Genomic DNA, 15488 nt, shown 5'->3' with positions numbered 1-15488 from the left:
TATATAATTTAAATGTATTCCAACAATATGGCATTCTGGGTTCCCTACATGCTACATGTATGACGGATTTGGCAATCATGCGTTTCTGACTTGTGAGCATGTGGATTACAGACCTTTCAACCTCCGAACAAGGCGTATATAAATTTAGAAATATTTACTCTGACTTCATAGGTTTTTCCTATCACCAGGTTCTAAAATCGGACATTTGGCACCAGAAAACACTCTTTGAGCGAATTCTCACCAATACCCATGTAATTTACATTGTTTACATAACCATGGAATTCCGTATTACGAGCATGTTTCATGCATCACGGATTCCTCAAACATGCACTTCTGAGTTGTGAACATGCGCATGAGTGATACTTCAACCACCAAACAAGTTACCTATGCACTCTGAAATATTTACTTTGACTTTGTAGCTTCTCCCTATCACCAGTTTCAATACTCACACTTTGATCCCACAAAAACCCTCTTGGAGCGAATTCTTCCCTAGAGATATGTAAGTTGAATAGATTCCATCTACATGATATTCCATGTTCCGTACATGCTACATACATGACGGATTCGACAAATATACATTCCTGAGTTGAGGTCATCTGGATTACTAATATTTCCTCCTCTATAAAAGGAATATTTTCATCTAGACACGTGTGCACATTTTCACAAGCTTTCCCTAACACCAGGTTCGAATTAGTGCTTTTTTCACAGAAACAGAGTTTTAAGCGATTTCTACCTAACAGATATGTAATTTACATGTATTCCAACAACATGGCATTCCGGGTTCCGTACATGATACATGTATGACGGATTTGGCAATCATGCGTTTCTGACTTGTGAGCATGTGGATTACAGACCTTTCAACCTCCGAACAAGGCGTATATAAATTTAGAAATATTTACTCTGACTTCATAGGTTTTTCCTATCACCAGTTTCTAAAATCGGACATTTGGCACTAGAAAACACTCTTTGAGCGAATTCTCACCAATACCCATGTAAATTACATTGTTTATATAACCATGGAATTCCGTATTACGATCATGTTTCATGCATCACGGATTCCTCAAACATGCACTTCTGAGTTGTGAACATGCGCATGACTGGTGTTTCAACCACCAAACAAGTTACCTATGCATTCTGAAATATTTACTTTGACTTTGTAGCTTCTTCCTATCACCAGTTTCAATACTCACACTTTGATCCCACAAAAACACTCTTGGAGCGAATTCTTCCCTAGAGATATGTAAGTTGAATAGATTCCATCTACATGATATTCCGTGTTCCGTACATGCTACATACATGACGTATTCGACAAATATACATTCCTGAGTTGAGGTCATCTGGATTACTAATCTTTCCTCCTCTATAAAAGTAATATTTTCATCTAGACACGTGTGCACATTTTCACAAGCTTTCCCTAACACCAGGTTCGAATTCGTCCTTTTTTCACAGAAACATAGTTTTCAGCGATTTCCACCTAACAGATATATAATTTACATGTATTCCAACAACATGGCATTCCGGGTTCCGTACATGCTACATGTATGTCGAATTTGGCAATCATGCGTTTGTGACTTGTGAGCATGTGGGTTACAGACCTTTCAAACTCTGAACAACGCGTATATAAATTTAGAAATATTTACTCTGACTTCATAGGTTTTTCCTATCACCAGGTTCTAAAATCGGACATTTGGCACCAGAAAACACTCTTTGAGCGAATTCTCACCAATACCCATGTAATTTACATTGTTTACATTACCATGGAATTCCGTATTACGAGCATGTTTCATGCATCACGGATTCCTCAAACTTGCACTTCTGAGTTGTGAACATCCGCATGACTTATGTTTCAACCACTAAACAAGTTACCTATGCATTCTGAAATATTTACTTTGACTTTGTAGCTTCTTCCTATCACCAGTTTCAATACTCACACTTTGATCCCACAAAAACCCTCTTGGAGCGAATTCTTCCCTAGAGATATGTAAGTTGAATAGATTCCATCTACATGATATTCCGTGTTCCGTACATGTTACATACATAACGGATTCGACAAATATACATTCCTGAGTTGAGGTCATCTGGATTACTAATCTTTCCTCCTCTATAAAAGTAATATTTTCATCTAGACACGTGTGCACATTTTCACAAGCTTTCCCTAACACCAGGTTCGAATTTGTGCTTTTTTCACAGAAACATAGTTTTCAGCGATTTCCACCTAACAGATATGTAATTTACATGTATTCCAACAACATGGTATTCTGGGTTCCGTACATGCTACATGTATGACGGATTTGGCAATCATGCGTTTCTGACTTGTGAGCATGTGGATTACAGACCTTTCAACCTCCGAACAAGGCGTATATAAATTTAGAAATATTTACTCTGACTTCATAGGTTTTTCCTATCACCAGGTTCTAAAATCGGACATTTGGCACCAGAAAACACTCTTTGAGCGAATTCTCACCAATAACCATGTAATTTACATTGTTTAAATAACCATGGAATTCCGTATTACGAGCAGGTTTCATGCATCACGGATTCCTCAAACATGCACTTCTGAGTTGTGAGCATGCGCATGACTTATGTTTCAACCACTAAACAAGTTACCTATGCATTCTGAAATATTTACTTTGACTTTGTAGATTCTTCCTATCACCAGTTTCAATACTCACACTTTGATCCCTCAAAAACCCTCTTGGAGCGAATTCTTCCCTAGAGATATGTAAGTTGAATAGATTCCATCTACATGATATTCCGTGTTCCGTACATGCTACATACATGACGGATTCGACAAATATACATTCCTGAGTTGAGGTCATCTGGATTACTAATCTTTCCTCCTCTATAAAAGGAATATTTTCTTCTAGACAAGTGTGCACATTTTCACAAGCTTTCCCTAACACCAGGTTCGAATTAGTGCTTTTTTCACAGAAACAGAGTTTTCAGCGATTTCCACCTAACAGATATGTAATTTACATGTATTCCAACAACATGGCATTCCGGGTTCCGTACATGCTACATGTATGACGGATTTGGCAATCATGCGTTTCTGACTTGTGAGCATGTGGGTTACAGTCCTTTCAACCTCTGAACAAGGCGTATATAAATTTGGAAATATTTACTCTGACTTCATAGGTTTTTCCTATCACCAGGTTCTAAAATCGGACTTTTGGCACCAGAAAACACTCTTTGAGCGAATTCTCACCAATACCCATGTAATTTACACTGTTTACATAATCATGGATTTCCGTATTACGAGCAGGTTTCATGCATCACGGATTCCTCAAACATGCACTTCTGAGTTGTGAGCATGCGCATGACTGATGTTTCAATCACCAAACAAGTTACCTATGCACTCTGAAATATTTACTTTGACTTTGTAGCTTCTTCCTATCAGCAGTTTCAATACTCACACTTTGATCCCACAAAAACCCTCTTGGAGCGAATTCTTCCCTAGAGATATGTAAGTTGAATAGATTCCATCTACATGATATTCCGTGTTCCGTACATGTTACATACATAACGGATTCGACAAATATACATTCCTGAGTTGAGGTCATCTGGATTACTAATCTTTCCTCCTCTATAAAAGGAATATTTTCATCTAGACACGTGTGCACATTTTCACAAGCTTTCCCTAACACCAGGTTCGAATTTGTGCTTTTTTCACAGAAACATAGTTTTCAGCGATTTCCACATAATAGATATGTAATTTACATGTATTCCAACAACATGGCATTCTGGGTTCCGTACATGCTTCATGTATGACGGATTTGGCAATCATGCGTTTCTGACTTGTGAGCATGTGGATTACAGACCTTTCAACCTCCGAACAAGGCGTATATAAATTTAGAAATATTTACTCTGTCTTCATAGCTTTTTCCTATCACCTGGATCTAAAATCGGACATTTGGCACCAGAAAACACTCTTTGAGCGAATTCTCACCAATACCCATGTAAATTACATTGTTTACATAACCATGGAATTCCGTATTACGAGCATGTTTCATGCATCACGGATTCCTCTAACATGCACTTCTGAGTTGTGAACATGCGCATGACTGATGTTTCAACCACCAAACAAGTTACCTATGCATTCTGAAATATTTACTTTGACTTTGTAACTTCTTTCTATCACCAGATTCAATACTCACACTTTGATCCCACAAAAACCCTCTTGGAGCGAATTCTTCCCTAGAGATATGTAAGTTGAATAGATTCCATCTACATGATTTTCCGTGTTCCGTACATGCTACATACATGACGGATTCGACAAATATACATTCCTGAGTTGAGGTCATCTGGATTACTAATCTTTCCTCCTCTATAAAAGGAATATTTTCATCTAGACAGGTGTGCACATTTTCACAAGCTTTCCCTAACACCAGGTTCGAATTCGTGCTTTTTTCACAGAAACATATTTTTCAGCGATTTCCACCTAACAGATATATAATTTAAATGTATTCCAACAACATGGCATTCCGGGTTCCGTACATGCTACATGTATGACGGATTTGGCAATCATGCGTTTCTGACTTGTGAGCATGTGGATTACAGACCTTTCAACCTCCGAACAAGGCGCATATAAATTTAGGAATATTTACTCTGACTTCATAGGTTTTTCCTATCACCAGGTTCTAAAATCGGACATTTGGCACCAGAAAACACTCTTTGAGCGAATTCTCACCAATACCCATGTAATTTACATTGTTTACATAACCATGGAATTCCGTATTACGAGCATGTTTCATGCATCACGGATTCCTCAAACATGCACTTCTGAGTTGTGAACATGCGCATGACTGATGTTTCAACCTCCAAACAAGTTACCTATGCACTCTGAAATATTTACTTTGACTTTGTAGCTTCTTCCTATCACCAGTTTCAATACTCACACTTTGATCCCACAAAAACCCTCTTGGAGCGAATTCTTCCCTAGAGATATCTAAGTTGAATAGATTCCATCTACATGATATTCCGTGTTCCGTACATGCTACATACATGACGGATTCGACAAATATACATTCCTGAGTTGAGGTCATCTGGATTACTAATCTTTCCTCCTGTATAAAAGTAATATTTTCATCTAGACACGTGTGCATATTTTCACAAACTTTCCCTAACACCAGGTTCAAATTAGTGCTTTTTTCACAGAAACATAGTTTTCAGCGATTTCCACCTAACAGATATGTAATTTACATGTATTCCTACAAAATGGCATTCCGGGTTCCGTACATGCTACATGTATGACGGATTTGGCAATCATGCGTTTCTGACTTGTGAGCATGTGGATTACAGACGTTTCAACCTCCGAACAAGGCGTATATAAATTTAGAAATATTTACTCTGACTTCATAGATTTTTCCTATCACCAGGTTATAAAATCGGACATTTGGCACCAGAAAACACTCTTTGAGCGAATTCTCACCAATACCCATGTAATTTACATTGTTTACATAACCATGGAATTCCGTATTACGAGCATGATTCATGCATCACGGATTCCTCAAACATGCACTTCTGAGTTGTGAACATGCGCATGACTGATGTTTCAAACACCAAACAAGTTACCTATGCACTCTGAATTATTTACTTTGACTTTGTGGCTTCTTCCTATCACCAGTTTCAATACTCACACTTTGATCCCACAAAAACACTCTTGGAGCGAATTCTTCCCTAGAGATATGTAAGTTGAATAGATTCCATCTACATGATATTCCGTGTTCCGTACATGCTACATACATGACGGATTCGACAAATATACATTCCTGAGTTGAGGTCATCTGGATTACTAATCTGTCCTCCTCTATAAAAATAGTATTTTCATCTAGACACGTGTGCACATTTTCACAAGCTTTCCCTAACACCAGGTTCGAATTCGTGCTTTTTTCACAGAAACATAGTTTTCAGCGATTTCCACCTAACAGATATATAATTTACATGTATTCCAACAACATGGCATTCCGGGTTCCGTACATGCTACATGTATGACGGATTTGGCAATCATGCGTTTCTGAATTGTGAGCATGTGGATTACAGACCTTTCAACCTCCGAACAAGGCGTATATAAATTTAGAAATATTTACTCTGACTTCATAGGTTTTTCCTATCACCAGGTTCTAAAATCGGACATTTGGCACCAGAAAACACTCTTTGAGCGAATTCTCACCAATACCCATGAAATTTACATTGTTTACATAACCATGGAATTCCGTATTACGAGCAGGTTTCATGCATCACGGATTCCTCAAACATGCACTTCTGAGTTGTGAACATGCGCATGACTGATATTTCAACCACCAAACAAGTTACCTATGCACTCTGAATTATTTACTTTGACTTTGTAGCTTCTTCCTATCACCAGTTTCAATACTCACACTTTGATCCCACAAAAACCCTCTTGGAGCCAATTCTTCCCTAGAGATATGTAAGTTGAATAGATTCCATCTACATGATATTCCGTGTTCCGTACATGCTACATACATGACGGATTCGACAAATATACATTCCTGAGTTGAGGTCATCTGGATTACTAATCTGTCCTCCTCTATAAAAGTAATATTTTCATCTAGACACGTCTGCACATTTTCACAAGCTTTCCCTAACACCAGGTTCGAATTCGTGCTTTTTTCACAGAAACATAGTTTTCAGCGATTTCCACCTAACAGATATGTAATTTACATGTATTCCAACAACATGGCATTCCGGGTTCCGTACATGCTACATGTATGACGGATTTGGCAATCATGCGTTTCTGACTTGTGAGCATGTGGATTACAGATCTTTCAACCTCCGAACAATGCGTATATAAATTTAGAAATATTTACTCTGACTTCATAGGTTTTTCCTATCACCAGGTTCTAAAATCGGACATTTGGCACCAGAAAACACACTTTGAACGAATTCTCAACAATACCCATGTAATTTACATTGTTTACATAACCATGGAATTCCGTATTACGAGCAGGTTTCATGCATCCCGGATTCTTCAAACATGCACTTCTGAGTTGTGAACATTCGCATGACTGATGTTTCAACCACCAAACAAGTTACCTATGCACTCTGAAATATTTACTTTGACTTTGTAGCTTCTTCCTATCACCAGTTTCAATACTCACACTTTGATCCCACAAAAACCCTCTTGGAGCGAATTCTTCCCTAGAGATATGTAAGTTGAATAGATTCCATCTGCATGATATTCCGTGTTCCGTACATGCTACATACATGACGGATTCGACAAATATACATTCCTGAGTTGAGGTCATCTGGATTACTAATCTGTCCTCCTCTATAAAAGTAATATTTTCATCTAGACACGTGTGCACATTTTCACAAGCTTTCCCTAACACCAGGTTCGAATTCGTGCTTTTTTCACAGAAACATAGTTTTCAGCGATTTCCACCTAACAGATATATAATTTACATGTATTCCAACAACATGGCATTCCGGGTTCCGTAAATGCTACATGTATGACGGATTTGGCAATCATGCGTTTCTGACTTGTGAGCATGTGGATTACAGACCTTTCAACCTCCGAACAAGGCGTATATAAATTTAGAAATATTTACTCTGACTTCATAGGTTTTTCCTATCACCAGGTTCTAAAATCGGACATTTGGCACCAGAAAACACTCTTTGAGCGAATTCTCACCAATACCCATGTAATTTACATTGTTTAAATAACCATGGAATTCCGTATTACGAGCAGGTTTCATGCATCACGGATTCCTCAAACATGCACTTCTGAGTTGTGAGCATGCGCATGACTGATGTTTCAACCACCAAACAAGTTACCTATGCACTCTGAAATATTTACTTTGACTTTGTAGCTTCTTCCTATCACCAGTTTCAATACTCACACTTTGATCCCACAAAAACCCTCTTGGAGCGAATTCTTCCCTAGAGATATGTAAGTTGAATAGATTCTATCTACATGATATTCCGTGTTCCGTACATGCTACATACATGACGGATTCGACAAATATACATTCCTGAGTTGAGGTCATCTGGATTACTAATCTTTCCTCCTCTATAAAAGGAATATTTTCATCTAGACACGTGTGCACATTTTCACAAGCTTTCCCTAACACCAGGTTCGAATTCGTGCTTTTTTCACAGAAACATAGTTTTCAGCGATTTCCTCCTAACAGATATATAATTTAAATGTATTCCAACAATATGGCATTCTGGGTTCCCTACATGCTACATGTATGACGGATTTGGCAATCATGCGTTTCTGACTTGTGAGCATGTGGATTACAGACCTTTCAACCTCCGAACAAGGCGTATATAAATTTAGAAATATTTACTCTGACTTCATAGGTTTTTCCTATCACCAGGTTCTAAAATCGGACATTTGGCACCAGAAAACACTCTTTGAGCGAATTCTCACCAATACCCATGTAATTTACATTGTTTACATAACCATGGAATTCCGTATTACGAGCATGTTTCATGCATCACGGATTCCTCAAACATGCACTTCTGAGTTGTGAACATGCGCATGAGTGATACTTCAACCACCAAACAAGTTACCTATGCACTCTGAAATATTTACTTTGACTTTGTAGCTTCTTCCTATCACCAGTTTCAATACTCACACTTTGATCCCACAAAAACCCTCTTGGAGCGAATTCTTCCCTAGAGATATGTAAGTTGAATAGATTCCATCTACATGATATTCCATGTTCCGTACATGCTACATACATGACGGATTCGACAAATATACATTCCTGAGTTGAGGTCATCTGGATTACTAATATTTCCTCCTCTATAAAAGGAATATTTTCATCTAGACACGTGTGCACATTTTCACAAGCTTTCCCTAACACCAGGTTCGAATTAGTGCTTTTTTCACAGAAACAGAGTTTTAAGCGATTTCTACCTAACAGATATGTAATTTACATGTATTCCAACAACATGGCATTCCGGGTTCCGTACATGCTACATGTATGTCGAATTTGGCAATCATGCGTTTCTGACTTGTGAGCATGTGGGTACAGACCTTTCAAACTCTGAACAACGCGTATATAAATTTAGAAATATTTACTCTGACTTCATAGGTTTTTCCTATCACCAGGTTCTAAAATCGGACATTTGGCACCAGAAAACACTCTTTGAGCGAATTCTCACCAATACCCATGTAATTTACATTGTTTACATTACCATGGAATTCCGTATTACGAGCATGTTTCATGCATCACGGATTCCTCAAACATGCACTTCTGAGTTGTGAACATCCGCATGACTTATGTTTCAACCACTAAACAAGTTACCTATGCATTCTGAAATATTTACTTTGACTTTGTAGCTTCTTCCTATCACCAGTTTCAATACTCACACTTTGATCCCACAAAAACCCTCTTGGAGCGAATTCTTCCCTCGAGATATGTAAGTTGAATAGATTCCATCTACATGATATTCCGTGTTCCGTACATGTTACATACATAACGGATTCGACAAATATACATTCCTGAGTTGAGGTCATCTGGATTACTAATCTTTCCTCCTCTATAAAAGTAATATTTTCATCTAGACACGTGTGCACATTTTCACAAGCTTTCCCTAACACCAGGTTCGAATTTGTGCTTTTTTCACAGAAACATTGTTTTCAGCGATTTCCACCTAACAGATATGTAATTTACATGTATTCCAACAACATGGTATTCTGGGTTCCGTACATGCTACATGTATGACGGATTTGGCAATCATGCGTTTCTGACTTGTGAGCATGTGGATTACAGACCTTTCAACCTCCGAACAAGGCGTATATAAATTTAGAAATATTTACTCTGACTTCATAGGTTTTTCCTATCACCAGGTTCTAAAATCGGACATTTGGCACCAGAAAACACTCTTTGAGCGAATTCTCACCAATACCCATGTAATTTACATTGTTTAAATAACCATGGAATTCCGTATTACGAGCAGGTTTCATGCATCACGGATTCCTCAAACATGCACTTCTGAGTTGTGAACATGCGCATGACTGATGTTTCAACCACCAAACAAGTTACCTATGCATTCTGAAATATTTACTTTGACTTTGTAACTTCTTTCTATCACCAGATTCAATACTCACACTTTGATCCCACAAAAACCCTCTTGGAGAGAATTCTTCCCTAGAGATATGTAAGTTGAATAGATTCCATCTACATGATTTTCCGTGTTCCGTACATGCTACATACATGACGGATTCGACAAATATACATTCCTGAGTTGAGGTCATCTGGATTACTAATCTTTCCTCCTCTATAAAAGTAATATTTTCATCTAGACAGGTGTGCACATTTTCACAAGCTTTCCCTAACACCAGGTTCGAATTCGTGCTTTTTTCACAGAAACATATTTTTCAGCGATTTCCACCTAACAGATATATAATTTAAATGTATTCCAACAACATGGCATTCCGGGTTCCGTACATGCTACATGTATGACGGATTTGGCAATCATGCGTTTCTGACTTGTGAGCATGTGGATTACAGACGTTTCAACCTCAGAACAAGGCGTATATAAATTTAGAAATATTTACTCTGACTTCATAGATTTTTCCTATCACCAGGTTATAAAATCGGACATTTGGCACCAGAAAACACTCTTTGAGCGAATTCACACCAATACCCATGTAATTTACATTGTTTACATAACCATGGAATTCCGTATTACGAGCATGTTTCATGCATCACGGATTCCTCAAACATGCACTTCTGAGTTGTGAACATGCGCATGACTGATGTTTCAAACACCAAACAAGTTACCTATGCACTCTGAATTATTTACTTTGACTTTGTGGCTTCTTCCTATCACCAGTTTCAATACTCACACTTTGATCCCACAAAAACCCTCTTGGAGCGAATTCTTCCCTAGAGATATGTAAGTTGAATAGATTCCATCTACATGATATTCCGTGTTCCGTACATGCTACATACATGACGGATTCGACAAATATACATTCCTGAGTTGAGGTCATCTGGATTACTAATCTGTCCTCCTCTATAAAAATAGTATTTTCATCTAGACACGTGTGCACATTTTCACAAGCTTTCCCTAACACCAGGTTCGAATTCGTGCTTTTTTCACAGAAACATAGTTTTCAGCGATTTCCACCTAACAGATATATAATTTACATGTATTCCAACAACATGGCATTCCGGGTTCCGTACATGCTACATGTATGACGGATTTGGCAATCATGCGTTTCTGAATTGTGAGCATGTGGATTACAGACCTTTCAACCTCCGAACAAGGCGTATATAAATTTAGAAATATTTACTCTGACTTCATAGGTTTTTCCTATCACCAGGTTCTAAAATCGGACATTTGGCACCAGAAAACACTCTTTGAGCGAATTCTCACCAATACCCATGAAATTTACATTGTTTACATAACCATGGAATTCCGTATTACGAGCAGGTTTCATGCATCACGGATTCCTCAAACATGCACTTCTGAGTTGTGAACATGCGCATGACTGATATTTCAACCACCAAACAAGTTACCTATGCACTCTGAATTATTTACTTTGACTTTGTAGCTTCTTCCTATCACCAGTTTCAATACTCACACTTTGATCCCACAAAAACACTCTTGGAGCCAATTCTTCCCTAGAGATATGTAAGTTGAATAGATTCCATCTACATGATATTCCGTGTTCCGTACATGCTACATACATGACGGATTCGACAAATATACATTCCTGAGTTGAGGTCATCTGGATTACTAATCTGTCCTCCTCTATAAAAGTAATATTTTCATCTAGACACGTCTGTACATTTTCACAAGCTTTCCCTAACACCAGGTTCGAATTCGTGCTTTTTTCACAGAAACATAGTTTTCAGCGATTTCCACCTAACAGATATGTAATTTACATGTATTCCAACAACATGGCATTCCGGGTTCCGTACATGCTACATGTATGACGGATTTGGCAATCATGCGTTTCTGACTTGTGAGCATGTGGATTACAGACCTTTCAACCTCCGAACAAGGCGTATATAAATTTAGAAATATTTACTCTGACTTCATAGGTTTTTCCTATCACCAGGTTCTAAAATCGGACATTTGGCACCAGAAAACACTCTTTGAACGAATTCTCAACAATACCCATGTAATTTACATTGTTTACATAACCATGGAATTCCGTATTACGAGCAGGTTTCATGCATCACGGATTCCTCTAACATGAACTTCTGAGTTGTGAACATGCGCATGACTTATGTTTCAAACACCAAACATGTTACTTATGCTTTCTGAAATATTTACTTTGACTTTGTAGCTTCTTCCTATCACCAGTTTCAATACTCACACTTTGATCCCACAAAAACCCTCTTGGAGCGAATTCTTCCCTAGAGATATGTAAGTTGAATAGATTCCATCTACATGATATTCCGTGTTCCGTACATGCTACATACATGACGGATTCGACAAATATACATTCCTGAGTTGAGGTCATCTGGATTACTAATCTTTCCTCCTCTATAAAAGGAATATTTTCATCTAGACACGTGTGCACATTTTCACAAGCTTTCCCTAACACTAGGTTCGAATTCGTGCTTTTTTCACAGAAACATAGTTTTCAGCGATTTCCACCTAACAGATATATAATTTAAATGTATTCCAACAATATGGCATTCCGGGTTCCGTACATGCTACATGTATGACGGATTTGGCAATCATGCGTTTCTGACTTGTGAGCATGTGGATTACAGACCTTTCAACCTCCGAACAAGGCGTATATAAATTTAGAAATATTTACTCTGACTTCATAGGTTTTTCCTATCACCAGGTTTTAAAATCGGACATTTGGCACCAGAAAACACTCTTTGAGCGAATTCTCACCAATACCCATGTAATTTACATTGTTTACATAACCATGGAATTCCGTATTACGAGCATGTTTCATGCATCACGGATTCCTCTAACATGCACTTCTGAGTTGTGAACATGCGCATGACTGATGTTTCAACCACCAAACAAGTTACCTATGCACTCTGAAATATTTACTTTGACTTTGTAGCTTCTTCCTATCACCAGTTTCAATACTCACACTTTGATCCCACAAAAACCCTCTTGGAGAGAATTCTTCCCTAGAGATATGTAAGTTGAATAGATTCCATCTACATGATATTCCGTGTTCCGTACATGCTACATACATGACGGATTCGACAAATATACATTCCTGAGTTGAGGTCATCTGGATTACTAATCTGTCCTCCTCTATAAAAATAGTATTTTCATCTAGACACGTGTGCACATTTTCACAAGCTTTCCCTAACACCAGGTTCGAATTCGTGCTTTTTTCACAGAAACATAGTTTTCAGCGATTTCCACCTAACAGATATATAATTTACATGTATTCCAACAACATGGAATTCCGGGTTCCGTACATGCTACATGTATGACGGATTTGGCAATCATGCGTTTCTGACTTGTGAGCATGTGGATTACAGACCTTTCAACCTCCGAACAAGGCGTATATAAATTTAGAAATATTTACTCTGACTTCATAGGTTTTTCCTATCACCAGGTTCTAAAATCGGACATTTGGCACCAGAAAACACTCTTTGAGCGAATTCTCACCAATACCCATGAAATTTACATTGTTTACATAACCATGGAATTCCGTATTACGAGCAGGTTTCATGCATCACGGATTCCTCAAACATGCACTTCTGAGTTGTGAACATGCGCATGACTGATGTTTCAACCACCAAACAAGTTACCTATGCACTCTGAAATATTTACTTTGACTTTGTAGCTTCTTCCTATCACCAGTTTCAATACTCACACTTTGATCCCACAAAAACCCTCTTGGAGCCAATACTTCCCTAGAGATATGTAAGTTGAATAGATTCCATCTACATGATATTCCGTGTTCCGTACATGCTACATACATGACGGATTCGACAAATATACATACCTGAGTTGAGGTCATCTGGATTACTAATCTTTCCTCCTCTATAAAAGTAATATTTTCATCTAGACACGTGTGAACATTTTCACAAGCTTTCCCTAACACCAGGTTCGAATTAGTGCTTTTTTCACAGAAACATTGTTTTCAGCGATTTCCACCTAAGAGATATGTAATTTACATGTATTCCCACAAAATGGCATTCCGGGTTCCGTACATGCTACATGTATGACGGATTTGGCAATCATGCGTTTCTGACTTGTGAGCATGTGGATTACAGACCTTTCAACCTCCGAACAAGGCGTATATAAATTTAGAAATATTTACTCTGACTTCATAGGTTTTTCCTATCACCAGGTTTTAAAATCGGACATTTGGCACCAGAAAACACTCTTTGAGCGAATTCTCACCAATACCCATGTAATTTACATTGTTTACATAACCATGGAATTCCGTATTACGAGCATGTTTCATGCATCACGGATTCCTCTAACATGCACTTCTGAGTTGTGAACATGCGCATGACTGATGTTTCAACCACCAAACAAGTTACCTATGCACTCTGAAATATTTACTTTGACTTTGTAGCTTCTTCCTATCACCAGTTTCAATACTCACACTTTGATCCCACAAAAACCCTCTTGGAGCGAATTCTTCCCTAGAGATATGTAAGTTGAATAGATTCCATCTACATGATATTCCGTGTTCCGTACATGCTACATACATGACGGATTCGACAAATATACATTCCTGAGTTGAGGTCATCTGGATTACTAATCTGTCCTCCTCTATAAAAATAGTATTTTCATCTAGACACGTGTGCACATTTTCACAAGCTTTCCCTAACACCAGGTTCGAATTCGTGCTTTTTTCACAGAAACATAGTTTTCAGCGATTTCCACCTAACAGATATATAATTTACATGTATTCCAACAACATGGAATTCCGGGTTCCGTACATGCTACATGTATGACGGATTTGGCAATCATGCGTTTCTGACTTGTGAGCATGTGGATTACAGACCTTTCAACCTCCGAACAAGGCGTATATAAATTTAGAAATATTTACTCTGACTTCATAGGTTTTTCCTATCACCAGGTTCTAAAATCGGACATTTGGCACCAGAAAACACTCTTTGAGCGAATTCTCACCAATACCCATGAAATTTACATTGTTTACATAACCATGGAATTCCGTATTACGAGCAGGTTTCATGCATCACGGATTCCTCAAACATGCACTTCTGAGTTGTGAACATGCGCATGACTGATGTTTCAACCACCAAACAAGTTACCTATGCACTCTGAAATATTTACTTTGACTTTGTAGCTTCTTCCTATCACCAGTTTCAATACTCACACTTTGATCCCACAAAAACCCTCTTGGAGCCAATACTTCCCTAGAGATATGTAAGTTGAATAGATTCCATCTACATGATATTCCGTGTTCCGTACATGCTACATACATGACGGATTCGACAAATATACATACCTGAGTTGAGGTCATCTGGATTACTAATCTTTCCTCCTCTATAAAAGTAATATTTTCATCTAGACACGTGTGAACATTTTCACAAGCT

The sequence above is a fragment of the Vicugna pacos genome, unplaced genomic scaffold (genome assembly GCF_048564905.1).
Source record: "Vicugna pacos unplaced genomic scaffold, VicPac4 scaffold_20, whole genome shotgun sequence".
Lineage (NCBI taxonomy): Eukaryota > Metazoa > Chordata > Mammalia > Artiodactyla > Camelidae > Vicugna > Vicugna pacos.
The sequence above is the reverse complement of the archived record's forward strand: the minus strand, read 5'-3'. Positions refer to the sequence as shown.